Source organism: Macrobrachium rosenbergii, chromosome 1, assembly GCF_040412425.1.
Source record: "Macrobrachium rosenbergii isolate ZJJX-2024 chromosome 1, ASM4041242v1, whole genome shotgun sequence".
NCBI classification, from domain to species: domain Eukaryota; kingdom Metazoa; phylum Arthropoda; class Malacostraca; order Decapoda; family Palaemonidae; genus Macrobrachium; species Macrobrachium rosenbergii.
In genome coordinates, this window is record NC_089741.1 from 23,913,992 (window position 1) to 23,936,491 (window position 22,500).

General features: G+C 37.0%; 1 protein-coding gene across 3 annotated transcripts in view; it reads right to left on the bottom strand.

Moving 5' to 3' along the window:
• The window catches only part of LOC136842054 (ankyrin repeat and BTB/POZ domain-containing protein 2), a 503,426-nt gene that overhangs the window by 273,292 nt on the left and 207,634 nt on the right, over positions 1–22,500 (bottom strand). The window lies entirely within an intron of this gene.

The window sequence follows — 22,500 nt, forward strand, 5'->3', positions numbered from 1 at the left end:
GAGAGAGAGAGAGAGAGAGAGAGAGAGAGAGAGAGAGAGAGATCCACACCAACTCAGGTGTTGGGAACACAGGTGCACGCAGCCTTGCGGGATTACAAAGAGAGAGAAGAAAAGGGACAGACACGAGGGAGATTAAGGATGCTGAGGAACGAGAGGAGAGGAAACGCCGGGGACAAATCGCGCAATGTATGACAGAAGAGAAAGGAAAAGAGATAGAGAGAGTAAGAGGCAGGGAAGAGAAGCACCTTTTATTCACTCATAACCAAATGCACACACAAGCAATGCAGCTTCAAAACCCATAGTCACTTGGGCAGCGTGAGGAATGCATCATTTCCGTTGCGAAGATTACTCCTTCAAGCAGCATCGAAATCACCAAACAATCCGCCTTCACTAACCTTTTAATTTTCCCTTTCTGGCTTTTTCTCATCAGCAACAAGAGCACACACAACGGCAAAATATTAAGCTGGTTTCTGCAGTACTCATATACATACACAAATTTAAAATACTGTACTACCGAAATCTGTCGAGAATCGAAATATCCCAAATTGATGTTCCGACACTTGCACTATGCTGTTGGAAATTAACAAATACTTCACATAATGTGCACCTATTTTCACGGATCAGATATGCCTTCCTAGATCGAATGCTAACGAGTCAAACAAGTTTGAAATTTATGTGGCTTTTATCGTCAAAATGCACTGGCGATCAAGGCTTGTCACAGGATGCACCGGGCAAACTCCACATTTCTTTTTCGTTACGTTTCTGCCTCGATTTCCTTGACGAAGCAATAGGTGGGTGTCTGTCTGTTTGTGACTCAACAGAAGCAGAGGTACCACAGCAGTTGGCTATAAACTAACACGGGGCAAGACGAAGGCCCTGGGGTACTCCGCACATACTCACTCACACTCGCATAGAAGAGCTCCTTACTCGATAGCATGGGTTTCATCCGCTTCTTTTCTTCGTGCACACTTCACGATGCATGCAGAGGGAGTGGCTGTTTACCCCTCCACCCTCCTCCACACGAACATAGTGTCTACGGCACCTCCATCAGTGAGTGAGAGACTCTTAACAGGGCAAATGATAATTAACAATACAGGTTGTTCAACTCGCGACTGTAACGCGCTACCCTGTTCTAATCCTGCGAGTCTCTCTCTCTCTCTCTCTCTCTCTCTCTCTCTCTCTCTCTCTACCTTCTGCTTCACTCTCGGTTCTCTGTCTTTAATTTACAGACGCTTCAATGCAGTTCACCAAAACATTTCTTCTAGATGTCACGGTTCCCCGGTAATCCACGCCGGTTTTTATGAGAAAATACTTATCTCCGCTTGAGGTCAATATCTGCACACACAAACATTCTACGTCAAGGGCACTTCCACCGACACTTCAATCTTGTTTTCTTTACGATGCACAAACACGTTGTGGGGGACTTCGTCACAGGATGATTTACGTCAACAGCTCTCGCAAAAACTGTACGTAATAATGGCAACACAAACTCTGGGCACACAAGTGTTCAACTAATGCACTTCATCGGCCATTGGCATGACAAGAACAGAGGCGACTCCCTTAATGCCGTTGATTGCAGAAAGGTGGCGGTAGTTGCTGTTGTGGATGGTAGGAGCGAAGATATCAAAGTGGCGACTGCGGTGGGGCCTTGCCCGTGTCTGTGTGTGTGTATGTTTGTGTGCGTGTGCGTGTGTGAGTGTGTGAGAAGGGTTGAGTAGCTGCCAACCGCTCATGCCCTCCACCTCCTCCTCCTCCTCCTCCTCCTCCTCCACCTCCTCCAATCCCCTTCCCCAAGATCCAACACTACTACCAACAGCACTAGTGACTACAACCATCATCATCATCATCATCATCAACATCGTTAAGCGCTGCCTCATCCATCAAAAATTTTATTCTCATCGTTATAGTTAAAACATTAAAGCAAAACTATGATAAGCGCTATTCTACTGTCTTATTAAGGTGGTGACTACTGCATTAGGATACGAGAGAGAGAGAGAGAGAGAGAGAGAGAGAGAGAGAGAGAGAGAGAGAGAGAGAGAGAGAGCAATGTCTCTTTAACTATCATATAAAGTTCATGCTCTACAGGTTGAATGAAATACACAAGAGACAAACACGCATGAGTAATCATTAGGCGTTGCATATATATATATATATATATATATATATATATATATATATATATATATATATATATATATATATATATATATATATATAATATATATATATATATATATATATATATATATATATATATATATATAATATTATATATATATAATATTATATATATATATATAATATATATATATAATATTATATATATATATATATATAATATATATATATAATATTATATATATATATATATAATATATATATATATATATATATATATATATATATATATATATATATATATATATATATATATCTGTGTGCGTGTGCGTGTGTACGTGCTGGGTAACTCAGTTGTAGAGCACTAGCCTAAAAAAAAAAAAGGGCACTGGGCTAGCAACCTCATTCTTAATATCCTTTTGGTTCTACCCTCCTAAAATAGGCAAAGAGTTGGATGGTGAGAAAAATATTTATAATCAAAAGATTAACTATTTGGGGAGCAGGATGATCAGCAGAATTGGTAAGAAGGGCTGGGCTGTGCGTGTGTGAGTGTATATATATATGTATATATTTATATTATATCTATGTATAAATGACTTGAGCTCACCCTTAAAAATGTTATGCTGATGGTTAGTTCTTAGGGGTTATGCGTATATGATAAAAGGTTACGATGTTGTGAGCCTAGAATTCGCGACCTTCTAGCACCTAAATGATGTATGCATTGTATATTATTATCATACTGTTGCTGGATTTCTATTGTATGTTATCATTATCATCTCAGTGGTCAGAGATGGTTTAGGTTTGTGAAAAGTCAGCATGTTAGTGATGCCGACCTCTTGCTTTCTTGAGGCAGTCAGTCAGCCTCCCTTTGTGCAGAGCACTTCTGCATTAGTGACACGCACTCCATTATAAATATGTCAAAGCTTGGAAAAATGGAAAATATGGCACCCTTGTATCTCATTTACTAACCCGGAGATTAGTCATTGCATATTATATATATATATATATATATATATATATATATATATATATATATATATATATATATATATATATATATATATATTCATCTCAACAGTGATCTCTAACTTAACGACTTCCTCGCACTTTTTGAGGTACGCTTATCATTATAATCATATAGATAAACGGGAAATGAACAAAGCAGCTTTCACCTCCAATGATTAGATTCGAACCAACCTTACAGGTTCCAGCAAGAACGAACTACCAAGACACGCTACGTTTGCATTGTCTTGGTTTGTCAGTGCGTGCTCGATAGAACCTCTGCGTGTTGGTTCGAACCCTGCTATAAAAGGAGGAAGCTTCTTCATAGGCTTCCCGCTCGGGCCTAGGTTTGCAGTGATAAGCGCGTCCAAAATATTGCGATTAAGTAGAAAAAAAAGATAAGACGTTATTGGGACTATTAAAAAGTTACAAATATGAACAGAAAATATTAAAGGTTACGGAAATCCAGACTACAAGATCATGCCGCGAAATTTATGAAACTCGGACAAAAAGCTGTTCAAAAAAGCAATGAGGGAAAACACAGAAAAACATAAAACGTAAAAATAAAACAATCTTCATAAGCATGCAAACGAATATTCTAACTGAATGGGAGTGAATGTAAGAAACAAAAGATACCTCTGGGCTAGGACAGTTTTTACAAGTCGGGAGGACAGAGCTGGTTGAAACTGCCCAAAGTAAAAGGATTCCCAAATCCCCAAGGATGACCTGTTGGTGTCTGAGCAATGACGGAAATGTAATCGCGGTGGATGACATGCTTGCATTCTCCGCAATGTTCCTTAATTGCAGCGGATTCTTTCGGTATAATGCGGACATCCAGCATGGCAACTGACACGTCTTTGAAAATCAACTCTCACCCTACGCATACGTGTGGCGCATCCTATGCAGGTTCCTAGGCCGTCATTCCATTTTAATTTCCTGGAGGTTGTGTTCTCGGCTTATATTTACAACTTCTTTGGCAATCATTTCATATTTACAATTACATTGTATATTTTTACTGTCGGCCTCACCTTATGATGAATCTGTACCAGGCGAGATTCCTCAATTCTCATTGTATATATATATATATATATATATATATATATATATATATATATATATATATATATATATATATATGTATACATATATAAATATATATTATATATACACATATACACTCATATATATATACACATACATATATATAATGTGTGTGAACGTGTGTATATAGATATATAATATATATGTATATACTGCATATATTATATATAATCACTCAAGTCTTTCCTTCGCTCATCTCCAAACACTCCTTCTCACAGTTCTCATCCAGGTAGGTCTGGGCCTCCCTACTCTTCTGATGCCCACAGGAGCCCAGCTGAATTAAATCAAGTACTATATCAAGTACCATTCCCCCAGGGGGTAGAGTGATGTCGCTGTCCAAGCCATCCCCATCTCCCCTTATCATTATCTCATCTACATTATGGAACTTCCGTAATTTCCCCCAGGGCGTCATTCATCACTCATAGCAATGATTAGGCTTTTTTTATCTTTCCCAGGCCCGGATAAATAGGGAAGGTTGAAACCAGCAAAGGCGTCCGTCCGTAAAACAACTGCAATTACGAAGTAAGTCCTTAAATAAGTGTTAGATATTGGGGAAGTTCATTGAAAACAGCAACCCCGACTACGAATTAAACAGAGCATAAGAAAATCATTCCTTATTCTATACTGGCATCCAACTTATGACCTATTTTCATAAATTTAATCTAATATCGTCAAATTCTCATTTAGTTTCACTGATACACTATATATATATATATATATATATATATATATATATATATATATATATATATAAAATATGTGTGTATATATATATATATAAAATATGTGTGTATATATATATATAAAATATGTGTGTATATATATATATATATATATATATATATATATATATATATATATATATATATATATATATATATATATACATGCACACACAATTTGTAGGTATGTATACACAAACACACACACTTATATACAGGTGTGTGTGTGTGTATGTGTGTGTGTGTGTGTGTTTGTGTCAGAGGGAGAGAGAGAAACTACTTCGGGAATTAATTCATGACCGGAAGTAAAAACCAAAAATTGAAAGTGACGAGAAAGAAGCAGCAACCGAAAAAAAAAGAAAGCAATCCCGTCTGGTCGTTACACAATAGGAGTAAAAATAATAAGTTATTTAAAACCCCTATTATTACTGCTATTAAATAAAAAAATGAAGATTATTATTATTAAGGAAGGAGTCGGAAAAAACCACTGACTTCCTCAGAAAGCTTCCCTGCAAGATACTGTCGATTTGTTCAGAGAACTGAAGCAAACGCTCTCACAAAAAGAAAGCAAATTAATAAATTAGGGATTGTTCACAAACAAAACAATAGTTGACAAATGTCAAAAACTGTCAAAGAAGCATCAGACGGTTAAAATTTAGATCACTGAGTAAACCTTACGAAAGAATCAGAAACGTAAAATTTTCTATAAATCAAACAAAGAATCAGAAACGTAAAATTTTCAATAAATCAAACAAAGTTGAATTAACATCTTACCAATTCAACACACGGAAAAATCGCAAATCTTCAGAACACTATAAAGCGCCATAAAATTAGGATTTTAAAGGGCAGAGATCAGAGGACTTCAATTAAATCAGAAAATTGTCAAAAATATTTGACCACAGCACAAGAAAAGGAGTTCGAATACCCGTTTAACAAAAAAAAATTTAATCTTTTAAAGCGTTGTATATAAATTCGAAAATAAATATCCTAATATAAAAATAAATATTAATATATAAATACAAATATATATATATATATATATATATATATATATATATATATATATATATATATATATATATATATATATATATATATATATATATATATATATATATATTATATATACATACATACATATATATATACACACACACACATATATATATATATACATATATATATATATATATATATATATATATATATATATATATATATATATATATATATGGTAACAATACCCACGATTTCTCACAACACCAGATGAGGTAGGAAACAACTGATACAAAATCTAAAATTTCGAAGAATTATTATTTAGTATCCATGACAAATAAACAAACAAGGACATCAGAGCTGCGACATCAAAACACCCCAGAGTGTCAGAGCCAATTCTTCTCAGATAAAATCGTTCTTTCGTGTTCAGGCAATCGTATCTGATGGAACCGTGTTTGTTTAAAAAGAGATCGGGCGAGCACACCCAAACTCACACCCACCCACACGCAATGACATGACAGATTACAACCAGAGCAAGGCAATCAGACATCGACAGCGAGAGAGATACTGGTAGGAAAATACTTTATAAAGAACCCTCTCTCTCTCTCTCTCTCAAACAAATTCTGGGTACAAGCCACCTTAAGCACCAAAAGGCATGGTTGGGTCTCTTTGTCTCAAGAGTCCGGAAATCATGATTTATTAAAAGGACAATGCAAAACATACAAAAGATATGTTGGGGGGGGGAGTGGTTTGAAATGAGGCAAAGTATAGTACATTAGATTAAAGCACAACATGCCACCAGGCCTTTTCCATGAGTTTCAGCAAATTTAATATAATTACAACAAATTAAAAACAAAATTATCGTTTTCTAATGCCCTCCAGTTCACTGAGCAATGGACATATTACAATGTGTTCTTCGTAGTAAACACGAAAAATAAACGCGGCGTTTTTTTTTTTTTTTTTTTTTTTTTAAAAAAGCGGAGTGACATGAACGAAGACATAAGATGCATCTCCAGAGCCATAAATTCTGCCTTGACGTAATTCGCCCTCAAAAAGAAAGAAAAACAAGACTCGATGCATTTACTGGCACCATCACTTTCATAATGCTTAGCGAGAATAACTCGAGGCATAAACGTGATAATTTTCTTTAAATCTACCACAAATCCTGATGAATCGAAGCCTAAAAATATATGACAAATAGTTATCCATTCACTTCGAGCACAGCAGGATCCTTACATCATAAAGTGACGTGAATTTTTTTTTCACTTAGATTAAGACAAGAAAACTAGAGAAACGAAAAGTAAATTTCTTTCTACGTAAATAAAAATCAAGAATGCACCCTGACATAGAGAGACGCGATGATTATCCTCCTACATAAGCGAGAAAGGAAGATTTAAGACAAAAGACAGAGTAAGATAATCCACTTAATTAGTTGAAAGGCAAGAAGACTCCAGACTTCGGGAAAAATTTCCTGTTCCTCAAGGCAAAACAAAACAACTGTTGGAGAGAGATGGCTGGTTGTTCCAAAGAACCTCAAGGTGACGACTGACGACTGTCCTGGCCATGAGGGGGGAGGAAAAGGCGTAGGAGGAGGAGGAAGGGGGGAGGAGGGGAGGGGGGGGAAGAAGTGAGAGAAGAATCACAATGCACCATGGTCAAGGACGACCAAGTCGGGAATCAAAGAGAAGGAAACCGGAAATGAATCTCATCTCGTCTCCTGCATCAAGTGTGTGAGATAGACAGAGCACTGTGACATTCACTAGGGTACATCAACTCACAGACATGCAAGTACATAATACATATATATGCTGCGCGTTCGCGCGCGCTCGCAAACACATAAAATACACATTTTTCTAAAACAAATCTATCTATCTGTATATATATATATATATACACACACATATAATTATATATAGTGTGAACACACTGTATGCATACTATATATATGTATGTAATAAATATAAATATATATGCCTACTTTCTCCGTGTTGTGTCCCATCCTTGTCTACTAACTACCACGTGCATAATTCAATACTTAGGTCAAAAGACATACAACAGGATTTAACGTGAAGAGATTATAGGGCTCCTCCCCATCTGGATATCGATTCCTCCCTTCGTACTAGTTGGCCGAGCGTCATGACCACTAGACCACGAGGTCCGTAAATGTGTGGACTGGAGTGTTTTGACACGGTTAGGTCCTGTAGAAAGAATGGAAGACGAGAAGAGAGAGAGAACTGAAAAGTGCTGGAGAGTTGGATGAAAGGAGGTAACGGCGGGGGCGGGGAGGAAGGAAGGGACTAAATATCAATGAAGGAAGAAAAAGCGTGTAAAATGAAGGCAAACGGTTCAGTGCTTGTAGAGGATTCAACAAACTGCTGATGCGAGTTTTGCGTTACATGCAAAAAGCCGCTAAAGCAGACATTTTCCGCACACGTAACTCATCCAAGATTCAGCAGTTAAAAGATTACATGTGGCTGCGATCATTCTGGTTTTTCCTCTAAAGCCACCTCCGTTCAGGAAACAGTTTATGTTGGTGTGTGGAAAAATGTATATATATATATATATATATATATATATATATATATATATATATATATATATATATATATATATATACACGGTATACATACATATGCTATATATATACTCGTATATGTGTGTATATATATACTGTATATATTATATGCACACTAACATACACACACATATATGTATATATTTACTGGTAATGGGCAAGCAATGCCTCGACTCGTAGATACTTTACTCTGCCCTACTAGCAGGATCTGGAATTTCTTCTACAATTCTGTTTTCTTGAAAATCCTGTGTTCCTGTCTTTTCAGCACAAGGTCAGCTCTGTCGGTTCTCTTAAGGAAGGTACTCTCTATTTATTCATTAATTTATCAACATATATACTTTCATATCTTTTAACTTTACTTTGATATCCACGTTATCATCTCACACTTTGCATCAACATGAAAACTCATATTATTATTATTATTATTATTATTATTATTATTATTATTATTATTATTATTATTGTGTAACAAAAATCTACAATTATATAGTGAACTACATTACTATGTAAAATACAAAAGCAAAGACTTTCAGAGTTTTCTAACGTAAACACTGATGAGGAACACCGTTCAGGTGTTCGAAAGTCTTTGCTTTTGTCTTTTACACAGTAATATAGTTTACGATATAATTGCGGATTTTTATTACACAAACTGTTTTTCACGAGATTGTGAATTTCTTAGCATTATTATCTCTATATTATTACCATTACCATTGTTATTATTGCTGCTGTCTATCCTGTTGCATTTAATACTCAGGATCTGTTATGAAAGAGTTAACTTCAAAAAGGATAAACAAACTGCAGCCCTTTGATGGAGTACTGTCAGTTCTTACAGGAACCTTCAGTAACAACGTCACTTCAATTTCTTAATTTATTCTTCTTCCTGAGTGGTAAACAGTCGAAACCTTCCTCTGTACTCTCAAGAAGACAGGAAAAAAAAATCTAACAACGTCCAATATCACATACTTCAAATGGCAGAGAGCGTATATGATTCACCCCTGGGCATTTTTTTTTTATAAAGCTACCATCTCAAGACATACTAAGATCCACCCTATCATTTCTCTCAATAAAGCTGGCCAAGCACTTGCGTCCATCCTTGGAGAAGACGACCAAGGCTTCTTGAAGAGAGAAGTCTACTTGAAAAGAACAACGTGTCTTGTGGGAGCAGGCCTTCTTAAGACCAAGTCTTCTCAAAATGAACCTGATGGAATTCCCCCATAGTCGAGTGTGTGTGTGTGTGTGTGTGTGTGTGTGTGTGTGTGTGTGTGTGTGTGTGTTCGTCGAATTTGATGTACTTGCTTCTTGACTCCCCCTTATCTCAGAAGCTCCTTATGGAATGGAATGGAATATAGAATTTTAGCCCAAAGGCCTGACACTGGGACCTATGAGGTCATTCAGCGCTGAAACGGAAATTGAAAGTAAGAGGTTTAAAAGGTGTAACAGGAGGAAAACCTCTCAGTTCCACTATGAAACAAACGTCAGGAGAGTTGGGGGAGGGGGGTAGCTGATAGAAAGATGGAAGTAAGAGAATATGAATGGAGGTACAGTAAAAGGAATGAAAAGGGTTGCAGCTAAGGGCCGAAGGGAGGCTGCAAAGACCCTTAAGTAATGCCTACAGTCCACCGCGTGAGGTGCACTGAAGGCACTACTCCCTACGGGGAGAAGCTCCTTGTGTAACCATACTCTACTCGCTACTGTCAACAACAAAAAATTATCTTCTAGAATAATTCAAGGTCCGCAACCCAATATTTACACAAGGTTTGATAGTAGTTTTGCTGGAAATAAAATCTTTAAATAACTGCTTGCAAAGCATCTACTGACTTTATCTCTATTGTCCCCTGTGTGTGAACGTGTTGTGTGGATACCCACTGATTAAATACAACTACCTTTCTTCTTTTCGTTAACAAAATATGGCGATGATACTACACCGCCTATTAATTACTTGTTTCACAAAGCGATTAACTCACCTTACCATGTTGATTCTGGGTAAACTGGGAAATCGAGAATGCGCATATTTCCATCTTTTCTTTTTTAAGACATAAATACTAAAATGTGTTATTCATATTTAATTGCCTTCTATGCAGTAAACCTTTACAGCCAAAGACTTCACATCTGTAATTTTCACATTTATAAGACAAAAATAATAATTTGAGCTTAAATACAGAGGCCATAACATAGTACAACACTGATGAATTTGCACCACTCTCCTGTTTCTAAACTAGCATCATCCTTCTCACTATGCAGCGCGACTGGTTCTATACTTTCTATACCATCTACTTCAGCATCACACAATATAATTTAGATGTTCTAAGTCTATATCAAGTTAGTAATTCCCTTTAAAAAAATAATCCGGTAAGCATTTAGGGGTAAAGCATTAGATTTTTTTTTTATTTTCCTTTTAGCTCACATTATCTGAAGGAGGTTAAGCTTTCTCATGGAAGTTTGTTCGTCGGCCGTATGTATGTATGTATGTACTGCATAAGCTTTTCACAGTATCGACTTCTCCAGAGCCACTGAATCAATTTGAACTAAACTCTGCACAAGGCATCCTGGGTAAAAGGAATCCATATTTGTTGGACTGGGACCACGCCCCTCCGGATGGGAGATGATTAAGATATAGAGAAAACAGGGCGGGGTCTTTTAAAAATCTTCTTCTCCCGAAACTTACACGAAAGCTTCTTTGCATACTAACGATCTAAGTATATCCAAACCATTGCCCCAGGATGAGGCAGCGGTAGGAAAACAAAGTTAATGCAAGGAGGTACGTAGGAAACCTTTAAAAATCTTTGCAAGACCAACAGGCCTACAGTTCATCAAACTGTTCCGGAATCACCTTCTAGCAAGGCAGACTCTAGTTTGTTCAACTCATGGCCCCAGAGGGCAAGTGTCCAACGTCTTATATCGACTTATATAAGAAATATCTTGATCATGAACTTAGAAGTGCAGAAGGTGGCTCGGGTGAGCGCTGCGGCTCAATGGCCTCATGTTTTTTTGTTTTTTTTTATTAGGTCTTGCTTAGATACGGGCAATAGGTCAACCGTTTTGCGGCCTTAGCGCGAGCGCGCGCACACAAACACACGCACGCATGCACATAAGCACACGAAATGCTCTCTGCCAAGGGACAGCGTCTAAATACTTGATCTTAGCTAAACATATGAATGTGCAAAAAGAGACAAAGGGAAAAATCATCTTCATAAGGGATGTAATAATTTTACTGAGAAACCAGTTCTCCTTGACACAGGCCTAATCCTTCAAAGCACATTTTTATTATTTCTTGAATTTCCAGTTTCCACTGAAAGCAAATTAGCAAATGTAAATACTGTCAAAGTCAACTGGTTCTAATTTTTCTTTGAAAGCACTAAGGCAATATGCACAAAACTAGGCGTCCCTTTGCATCTATAATCATATAAATATTTTACACAAGGCTAAAACTGGAATTGCCAAAGCTTTTCATACAGAAATATAAATTCCCATATACAATGTAACATCCCCTCTGTATATTATTGTCTAGATTATATAACTGCTTGATTATACTGTAGAGATACCCACCAAATAGCATGTGAAACTTTGACTATTTTCTTTTAAATGGCTCTAACAGGCTATTAAAATTTTTGCACTCTTCCTAGCATATCGACAAAACTTTTTTCGTCTGGGGCTTCTAGGCCATAACGGGTGCGAAAGATCTGAAGCAAATTATTTAGCCAAAAAATATTAAGTAAAAAAAAAGTAGGTCGTCTAGGACCAACCTTAGGAATATGAAGCAAATGTAAATTGGGCATACGACGCCATGGTTATAATAACGATAAATTTGTGTATGGGGGAAGGGGGCGGTTAATTTTAGTTAAAAATTCAGACTCTTCTTCATTTTTATAACCAGCACAAGTCAAACTTCTTCCTAAAGCGGTGTTCGTTTCATTTCTTCTACTGTGTTATAAAGTCAGACTGACAATATCAAAAATTATTTCAAGGTAAAAAAAAAAAAAAAAAAAACCTCCATGTACTCCTGTAAAAAAAAAAAACAACTTAAAAATGTGCCGAAGTTCTTCGGCGCAATCGAGTTTCCTATACAGCCGCTACAGCGTATAATCAAGGCCATCGAAAATAGATCTATTTTTCAGTAGTTTCGGTATACCGCGGCTCATGAAACTTTAACGACAGCCCGATGGTGGCCTGTCCTATACGTTGACAGAAGCACGATTATGGCTAACTTTAACCTTAAATAAAATAAAAACTACAAAGGCTAGAAGGCTGTAATAAGGTATGTTTGATGACTGGAGGGTGGATGATCAACGTACCAACTTAAAAATGTGCCGAAGTTCTTCGGCGCAATCGAGTTTCCTATACAGCCGCTACAGCGTATAATCAATGCCATCGAAAATAGATCTATTTTTCAGTAGTTTCGGTATACCGCGGCTCATGAAACTTTAACGACAGCCCGATGGTGGCCTGTCCTATACGTTGACAGAAGCACGATTATGGCTAACTTTAACCTTAAATAAAATAAAAACTACAAAGGCTAGAAGGCTGTAATAAGGTATGTTTGATGACTGGAGGGTGGATGATCAACGTACCAATTTGCAGCCCTCTAGCCTCAGTAGTTTTTAAGATCTGAGGGCGGACAGAAAAAGGGCGGAGAGAATAAAGTGCGGACGGACAGACAAAACCGGCACAATAGTTTTTCTTGATGAAAACTAAAAAATGGGAAGTGAGATATGCTAAAAGATATACAGACATAAAGATATAAAATATGATTTTAAAAGATCACATATGTCGGGATACGATGTTTTATAATTCAAATGCCTGGACGCAAATTTGAATAACCGCTCTCAGACTCCAAAGTTATCTGCCTATTCACCTTTTCATGCGTTCCTATAAGCCGCCATCTCTTAAAAAGCGATTCCATTGCTACCCTCGGAGTCACGCCACATCTTTTGGCTTCCCCTTCTAAGACAGATAGATGAATAGACAGGTGCACAGACACACACACATAAGCTCTCTCTCTCTCTCTCTCTCTCTCTCTCTCTCTCTCTCTCTCTCTCTCTCTCTCTCTATATATATATATATATATATATATATATATATATATAACTACATCACCTATTCGCCTTTCTCACTATAAGAAGGACGCATAGCCCGTTAACCTTCACAGCAGTAAACATTTAAGTAAGCTACTAGATGGCTACGAACCACTACAATTGACTTAGCAACAAGGCACCCGATCCCTTTTTTTTTTCTTTCTTTTTTAATAATCATGCTATTACATACAGATGCAAAAAAACTTACATTAAAATACTGTTCAATTCGACTGTACTACCCTCACTATGGCTATCTATCTTTTAAGTCTTAAAGCAATGGGTCGTGTGACACGGAACTCGCTAACACAAATTTCAGACTTCTGCAAGAAAGAGACTGGTTTACTTTGAGGGCGCACGATTTTACACATAATCCTAAGGAATAATGTGAGCGTTTAGTATCAACAATATTGGTATTTTCTGAGTCCTTTTTCGTAGCCGAAGGTAGAACCTAACCAATAATCGAGGGCCATTTTTCTCTAGGCTCCACCTCCTTTCAACAAGACTAGTTGTCAGGTTTCATTTTAATTAACACTAACTGGTGCCTCCAGTATCATTCATTTCTGCATTTATACGAAAAATATGAATGGTTCGAACGCAAAAATACGTTCGATTTTGTAATTTTGCAAACTATTAAGCTATACCTAAAATTCATGAAACAACATTTTACTAATGTGTGTAAACGTTCTCCAGTAAATATCGTACAACCATACCTGCATACACAACAGTTTTCCACATCTGGCTGACACATCAAAGCTTCTGAGGACTTGAAGCCTCTTTCTCTTATAAACTCTTTTTAATGAATGTTCTCAAGCCTATGATACATATATATATATATATATATATATATATATATATATATATATATATATATATATATATATATATACACACACATATACATACATACAAATATACATAAATATATGTATATGTATCTATATATATAAATATAACACTTTTCTACATATGGCTGGTACATCATAATTATACTGTGTATGTATATATATATATATATATATATATATATATATATATATATATACATACATATACATATACATATATATATATATATATATATATATATATATATATATATATAAAAATACCAAAGGGTCAAAGTCCTCTGAACCTATGATGTACCAGCCAAATGTAGAAAACTGTGTTATGGTCTTAAATTGCTATCTTCCTAAAGACTAAATTCGACCTGGTCTTCACGGGCAGACAAAAGGACCTTAAATGTCTTGAAGGTCCAAAATAATTTCGCCCTCATGGAACAGTACCATAAAGACCAAAGTCAGTCACAGAGGGGTCTCAGGCCCCGGTCAGGAGTACAATAATTGAGTTCATAATTTAGAGTTAGAGAAACACTAGACCCGAGGATATAACACACCTACACGCACATACATAGAGTAAGGCGCGCATGCGCGTAGACATGAGCAAGCAAATTTACGAGAAGAAATTTGCTAAAGCACAGGATTGCCAAGAGTTGGGAGTCTTATTCAAATTTTGTCCAGGTAGGTACTGGGCAAAGCTTAGTAAAACATAGGTAACGAGTTTTGAAATTTAGTGTAAAACAAAACCATCTGTTATTCTCCCTGGCGCTCAAGCAGCCAATTTACTATCGAACTTTGTCCCCTTACCTGCAATATAATCACACCTGCAAACAAAAGGTTTAAGTTTACACGGGAAGGTAAAATCACTGTTTTCGTGCACTCAGAAATACCGTCCTTAGAGCTTAATCATAATTAATCTTTTGGGCAACGTCAAAATCAAAGTGTTCGTTCACAAGGTCAATATTATGAGGTTTGTGAGAAAAACAAGACAATTTTATAGCGCTTTCAAGCGCAAGGTCATAACTCAAGTTTCTGTGCTCAGTCAAAATTCAAGCGCTTTCGCAGGCGAGTCCAAAAATAACATTCTCTCGTGGGCCACGTCAAATTCAAACTGTTTCGGCGCACGAGGTAAACACTGTTCAATATTTCCGTTAACGACGTGAGCAAATCAAGAATCTGAATGGGTTGGTGTACAAGAATGGAATTTTCCTGAATGAGGTCAAAATGAAACAAATAAAAAATGCGCCAAAGTTTCTTCTGCGCAATCGAGTTTTTTGTACAGCCGCTACAGCGTATACTCAAGGCCACCGAAAATAGATCTATCTTTCGGTGGTCTCGGTATAAAGCTGTATGAGCCGCGGCCCATGAAACTTTAACCACGGCCCGGTGATGGCCTATCTTATATAGTTGCCAAAAGCACGATTATGGCTGCAATTTGGTATGTTTGATGACTGGAGGGTGAATGATCTACATACCAATTTGCAGCTCTCTAGCCTCAGTGGTTTTTAAAATCTGTGGGCGGACAGAAAAAGTGCGGACGGACAGACAAAGCCGGCACAATAGTTTTCTTTTACAGAAAACTAAAATAAATGGCGCTTGGAGTCAAACTCAAGTGGACTATATAGAAGTTAAAGTCAAAATCCAGTTTCTATGAATTGCAGTTTAGTGATGTTGCCATGAGACAAGTACAAAATCTAGGAGAGGTATTAAAATCAAGTTAATGATTTCCACGCTGAGTTTGCATTATCAAGTCCTATGTGAGGTCAACATAAAAAAAAATTCAAGAGATGTAAAATTTGATAACACAGTCAGGAGTAAAGTAAAACTAACACCAGTGATGTCAAACGGGCAGTTTTTGACGGGAAAAGTTTAATTTATAAGCAGAGTTGAATATATGAATTTAAAAACCGTGGTGAAAATCATAAGCTCAAAATCAAATATCCATTATGCGCATAACCGATACAGGACATCTTTTAAGGAATCAAAATCAAGGTCATAAACTGTCTTCGAGCTCTACATTAATTATTCGTCTAGTGGGATAAAAAACAAATAGTTTTACGCGCGAGTCATAATAAATATTTTCATGGGTTAGGTCAATATCAAGCACCAAAGTCAAATATTTTCTTAAATGATTCATTCGAATCTATTCATGCACCAAAATCATATCAACTGTTTTCTCAAGGGGTCAAAAGCAAATGTTTTTTCTCCAAACCCAAGTTTGAACTCTGATGTGAAGAAAGAGATCATTTCATTCCCAAAATTCGACTCCATGGTTTATAATAATAAAAAAGGCATCCAGAAGTATCACCGAATCGAGAGGACACGGTTCTCTGCATGTTGGCAGTTGTACTTATCAAAATATGGCGACTGTGCCAACACACTTCGTTTATTTTCCTAGTAACCATAAATCCACGCCTCTTTTTTTCCCTCCCCCAGCGGGAGAGGTCATAATCAAATAGTGTTAACGGTCCCGATAAAAATCAAACAAACCTTCAGACACGGTCATCTGACCATCTCTCCAGCGTTTCCTTTGTTTACAGCGGGATGCTTAATCATTTATAAGGAGAGGCCAGCGAGCACAACCCAATTGAAATGCAAACTAGAAAACACGGCGTGACTGCCCCAATGGGAGTAACTGTTCGCCTCAATAAGGAAGACAGATTAAAGGCTTGTCTCCTCTCTCACAATATCGTTTCTCTGTTGCTAAGCCTTGATGTGGGTATGTGTGCGTGTGCGTGCGCGCACGTGAGTATTACTGAACGAAAGCAGATGAAACAAGTTAATTCGAAATAAAAATTTGGTCACAAAATTTTCGATTGATCTCCCCCTCCCACCCCCCACAAAATTAAACATATTACCAGCCAAACTCTCCAGAGAGAATCCCGTGTTCGATCCCGGAGAAGGAAGAGATTTAAACCTGCTTCTTCAACAAGCACGAACTAGATAATTGTTAATCGACTGCCATGGGCCGCAGCTTTTGTGGAAACGGCGAAAAGGTCTCGGGATGGAAACCTCATTTTAAAATACTTGCTGAAAACCAAATCGAAGGGAAATGCGTGTATGTATATATATATATATGTATATATATATATATATATATATATATATATATATATATAAAATAAGAAGGCCCATAAAACACTATTTAAACGTTGAAACCATATATTTCAGGCACTTGTTTCTGTGCCCCTGTTCACTGGTAGAATATGGACAGGTGGAAAGTTACAATGGTATATATACAAAAACATGAAGGTGTGGCCTTGGGCCTCCGATGTTAAGGAGGTGGCGTTTCTTAACATCGGAGGCCCAAGGCCTAAGGCCACACCTTCATGTTTTTGTATATATACCATTGTAACTTTCACCTGTCCATATTCTACCAGTGAACAGGGCACAGAAACAAGTGCCTGAAATATATGGTTTCAACGTTTAAATAGTGTTTTATGGGCCTTCTTATTTTCATATTACACTGTAGTATTACAGGAAAAGACATTCATATATATATATATATATATATATTATATATTATATATATTAATATATATATATATATATATATATATATATATATATATATTATATATTATATATATTAATATATATATATATATATATATATATATATATATATATAATATATATTACACAACGTTATTACAGATGTCATTTCGTCCAGTGCCATAGAAAGTTTCACGCAAGAATGATAAAATAAATTCGATATTCTTCGCCACAGCAACCTCTAGGGCATTTTATAAATATATCTATTTACTGCAGAGAGAGAGAGAGAGAGAGAGAGAGAGAGAGAGAGAGAGAGAGAGAGAGAGAGCAGTTGCTCCCACGCACCGGCGAGCAAATAAAAGAAAATGACCCACGTCTGTTTTTGGACAGGAACCAGTTATAATCCTTATGTTTTCGATAACAGGCAACGTAACAATGAACACCAAAGTTTAAATATCCCGAGTGATGTCAATGCACATGTGATAGCCATCACGAGCGAAGGAGGATTCCAGCGGTTCATTTTTCCTACTTTCCTCAGCAGAGGAAAGTAGCACCGACGTAACAGTAGCAGCAACAGCATCATCATAAGCAGAAGCAGAGGAAGAAGCAGCAGCAAGAGTTCAAGGAAGCTGGCTGCCGCTGCTGCTGCTGCCGGAGTCCGGGGTCTGCCGCCCCACCCCTTTTTGGCCGCTACCGTAAAGCAGCGCTCAGCCCCCACACATATCGCTCACTGTCTACATTTGCGGGGCCCCTGCCTCTCTCCTCCTAACCTCCCCCCAATAAAACCAACACCCCTCCTCCTCTCCCCCTTCTTCCGACATCTTTCGATCCTATCCCCCTTTCCTCCTATCCCGATCCGAACCTCCACTAACCCCTTGTGAGCCGGGCCAACAGAACTGTGGACCCTCAAGCGAACCTTCATATTACCTATCTGCCATACACCATCACCAGCCGAAAGCTGCAACAGAAGTGCTGATCCTGCTGCTGTTACTGTTACTGCTACTGCTGCTGCTGTTGCTGTCTGCTTGCTTGCCTGCCTGCCTGGCGGCGCCACTGCTGTTCTGGTTCTTTCATGCTTTTGGAAGAAGAAGACGATGATGATGTGGGCAGGAAGAGGCGAGGAAGAGAAATAAAAAAGGTCGAGTCAAAGCAGCAGTCATTCTTGTTCTATAATTGCCCACAGACACTGTCATCTCGGTGGGCGAGGCGTCGTTTTTGTTCTGTTCCACATCTGGCGAAGGATCCTTCAAGTTCTCTTCAGAAACTCCATGGAGAAACGCCAGGGATTTCTCTCTTTCGACAAGCTAACATCTTTTTTGTGAACGGACGAAAATTATGGATCACCACAGACACTTAAACCAACATACTGTATATTCAATTGACTAGCAAGAAGGAGGAAGAGGAGAAACTATGACCTGGATGTCATAACTGTATGTAAAAGTTGAAAATTAAAAACGCACATAAATTTGATATCTTTGTATGCAAGGTCGCCAACCAATCCACTATGACAAAATCAGACTGCAGCCCAAGACCGGATATTACGAAACCAAATGGGAATTAACATTGCTTGTTGGAATGAAGCTTCAAAACCCCTTGAGAGGATTGCTTTTGTACCCATTAAGAAACGTCAATTCAACATCTATATTGCATTCAGAGGTAGGTCTGGCCTATGCCTCAAGAACAAGATGCCTGTGTCGTATTTGCAACGCTAATAAAATAAAAAAAAAATTCACACGATGGAAAACTATTCTAAATCTCCTCAAACAAGACTTTCTGTTCAGCATCATAAAGAAATGTCTATTCGACCTCCTCTTGTACCACAAATACAGAAATAGGTATTCTACATCTCAATTACAAAAATAGCTATTCTGCACTTTAAAGGAATGGCTATTCTGCATATATGTAAAAAAAAAAAAAAATAGTGTACACCGTGGCAACACCAATGCCTACTTTTTATGTTGCTGAATTTTTGTTTCTCATATTCCCTCCCTTTTCTTATTATTTAAAATACTGAAAAGCCCTTAAGCCCAAGACACGAATGCCAACACATATTCATTTTTATGGATAATCTCGTGTACAGTAATCGCTTCTAGTAGCTCTGAGTCATCATCATAATTATGGAAAAGATAGGAAATTTCTTACGTCTGTTTTCTTCAAGTCTGACAAAAAAAAAAAAAAGTCAGGATGTCGTCTGACGGGAAGTAAGCCTTTAGAGATACACACACATTTATATATATATATATATATATATATATATATATATATATATATATATATATATATATATATATATACATGTATATATATATCATATATATATACACATGTATATATATATATATATATTGTATATATATACACACACTTCACACAAGGTACTCAAAAGCTATCATTACCAAAGCACACACAAAAAAAAAACCTCCAGACCAACTGTACTTCACCGTTTGGTGAAAGAAACCAAATAAGAAAATAAAAAGCGAGCCAAACAAAAACAATAACAGGTCTTGACCACAAGTATGACAAGACACCACGAGGGATCAATGCGTAAAGAAAACGACTCTGTTGCAACGAATAGTCAAAATACCTGAGCTGGTTCTTTAATTACCTCGCCAGGAACCAGCAGGCCAGGAAGGAGCCAGGTGATCCGAAAGGCGTCGCCGAATGGGCCCTCTTGCAGATCGAATGCAATTCCGGATTGACGACTAAAAGGTAAGACTAAATAATTATAATTGTCATTATTATTATTCAGACAATCAAGGGACCTACAAAGCCATTGACTTTCTTAACGGGATTATACATAAACAAGTAAAAAATGCACCGAAGTTTCTTCGGCGCAATTGAGTTTTCTGCAATGCAGCTACAGCGTATAATCAAGGCCACCAAAAACAGATCTATCTTTCGGCGGTCTCGGTATAATGCTGTATGAGCCGCGGGCCATGAAACTTTAGCGACGGCCTGGCGGTGGCCTATCCTATATCGTTGCCAGAAGCACGATTATGGCTAACTTTAACCTTAAATAAAATAAAACCTACTGAGGCCAGAGGGCTGCAATTTGGTTTGTTTGATGATTGGAGGGTGGATGATCAACATACTAGTGTGCAGCCCTCTAGCCTCAGCAGAAAAAAATGCGGACGGACAGACAAAGCCGGCACAACAGTTTTCTTTAACAGAAAACTAAAAATGCATGTCTGAATAAAGAAAATAACTGACCATAATTGCATAAATACAGAATAGCTTAACAGTTGCAGCGGACAAATAAGTAAAGATAGGACAGGAGAAAGATACTTACATACGAATGCATAAATAGAACACGAGAAACAAGTCAGAGCACTAAAGGCAAGGTTGATAAGAACCAAGGAGACGGTTGATTAATCGACTTATTTTTCCATAAAACATATTCGCAATAAGTGTGGTCACTGATGCCTGAATGTCTTTTTTTTTTTTTTTTTTTTTTTTTTTAGGCATTTGTATCATAAAATTCTGACGCATCACTCAATACACCAGACATACTTTGCAAATATTTCTGGGTTGGGTTAGAATTATTCATAGGGTTAAGGTAATTTATGGGGTTATGGTGAGACATAAGAGGCTGTGTTGGTGTGGGCCCGCAAGCGAATGTGCGTTTGTGCGCGTGTGGGTCGAGTGGTAACGCAAGGGGTTGTATGCCCTTAGTGGAATTCTACGTAAACGTTAAGCTGATTAAAAAGAACGAAAGGAAGTCTTACTGATATCGATTTGAATACCAATGCCATTTCATACATATATACACATATATACAGCATGTATATGTATATATATATAATATATATATATATATATATATATATATATATATATATACATATACATATATATATATATACATGTCTCTATTTATATTTATACATCTTATTTTTACCACAAATTTAGTTTTTGCAATAGCCACAATGACCGCTTCTCGATTTCTTCAAATTTTTGGGATAAGCTTGTCAGTACCTGATGTCCCCGTCAGGATTCGAACCCACACACGATATGTCAGAGTGAGGTTACCCTTAACCACTCGACCTTTAATTTTATATTGTAAAAAGTGGCAAGAAGATGGAAGAGATGGTTTAGACTGAATAACGACTGAGAAACTTGACAGAAGATGCTACTTCTTCAGTCAGCAAAGCACCAAAGATTCACAAAGCTTGCTTAACAGAATGCATCATATATGTAGAGAGTTGTAACTTTGAGACAAATTTAAGCAAACCACAAGTAAATAGGACGGAGTATGCGCAACGGGTTGAAATAACACCAGAAGGAAAAAGGATTTAAACGGTTGAATCTTTTATATATTTTGAACAATGATATCAAGTAAAGGTTCTTTTTTTTATGGAATTTAGGGAGATTAAAAGACAAATCAACCACTGGACAGAGTGAATAAGAATTAGAAATCAATTACACTGAAACGGCACGCAAAAGTAAGATTATACATTCGTATAGTATGATCTGTGCGGACTTATTAGGACATGAGTCACTTTATGACAATAAAACTGTTTGTATTTTTTTTTTTCTTAATACGATAGAGCTATAAGATGAATATTATAATTCAGACGGCAGGA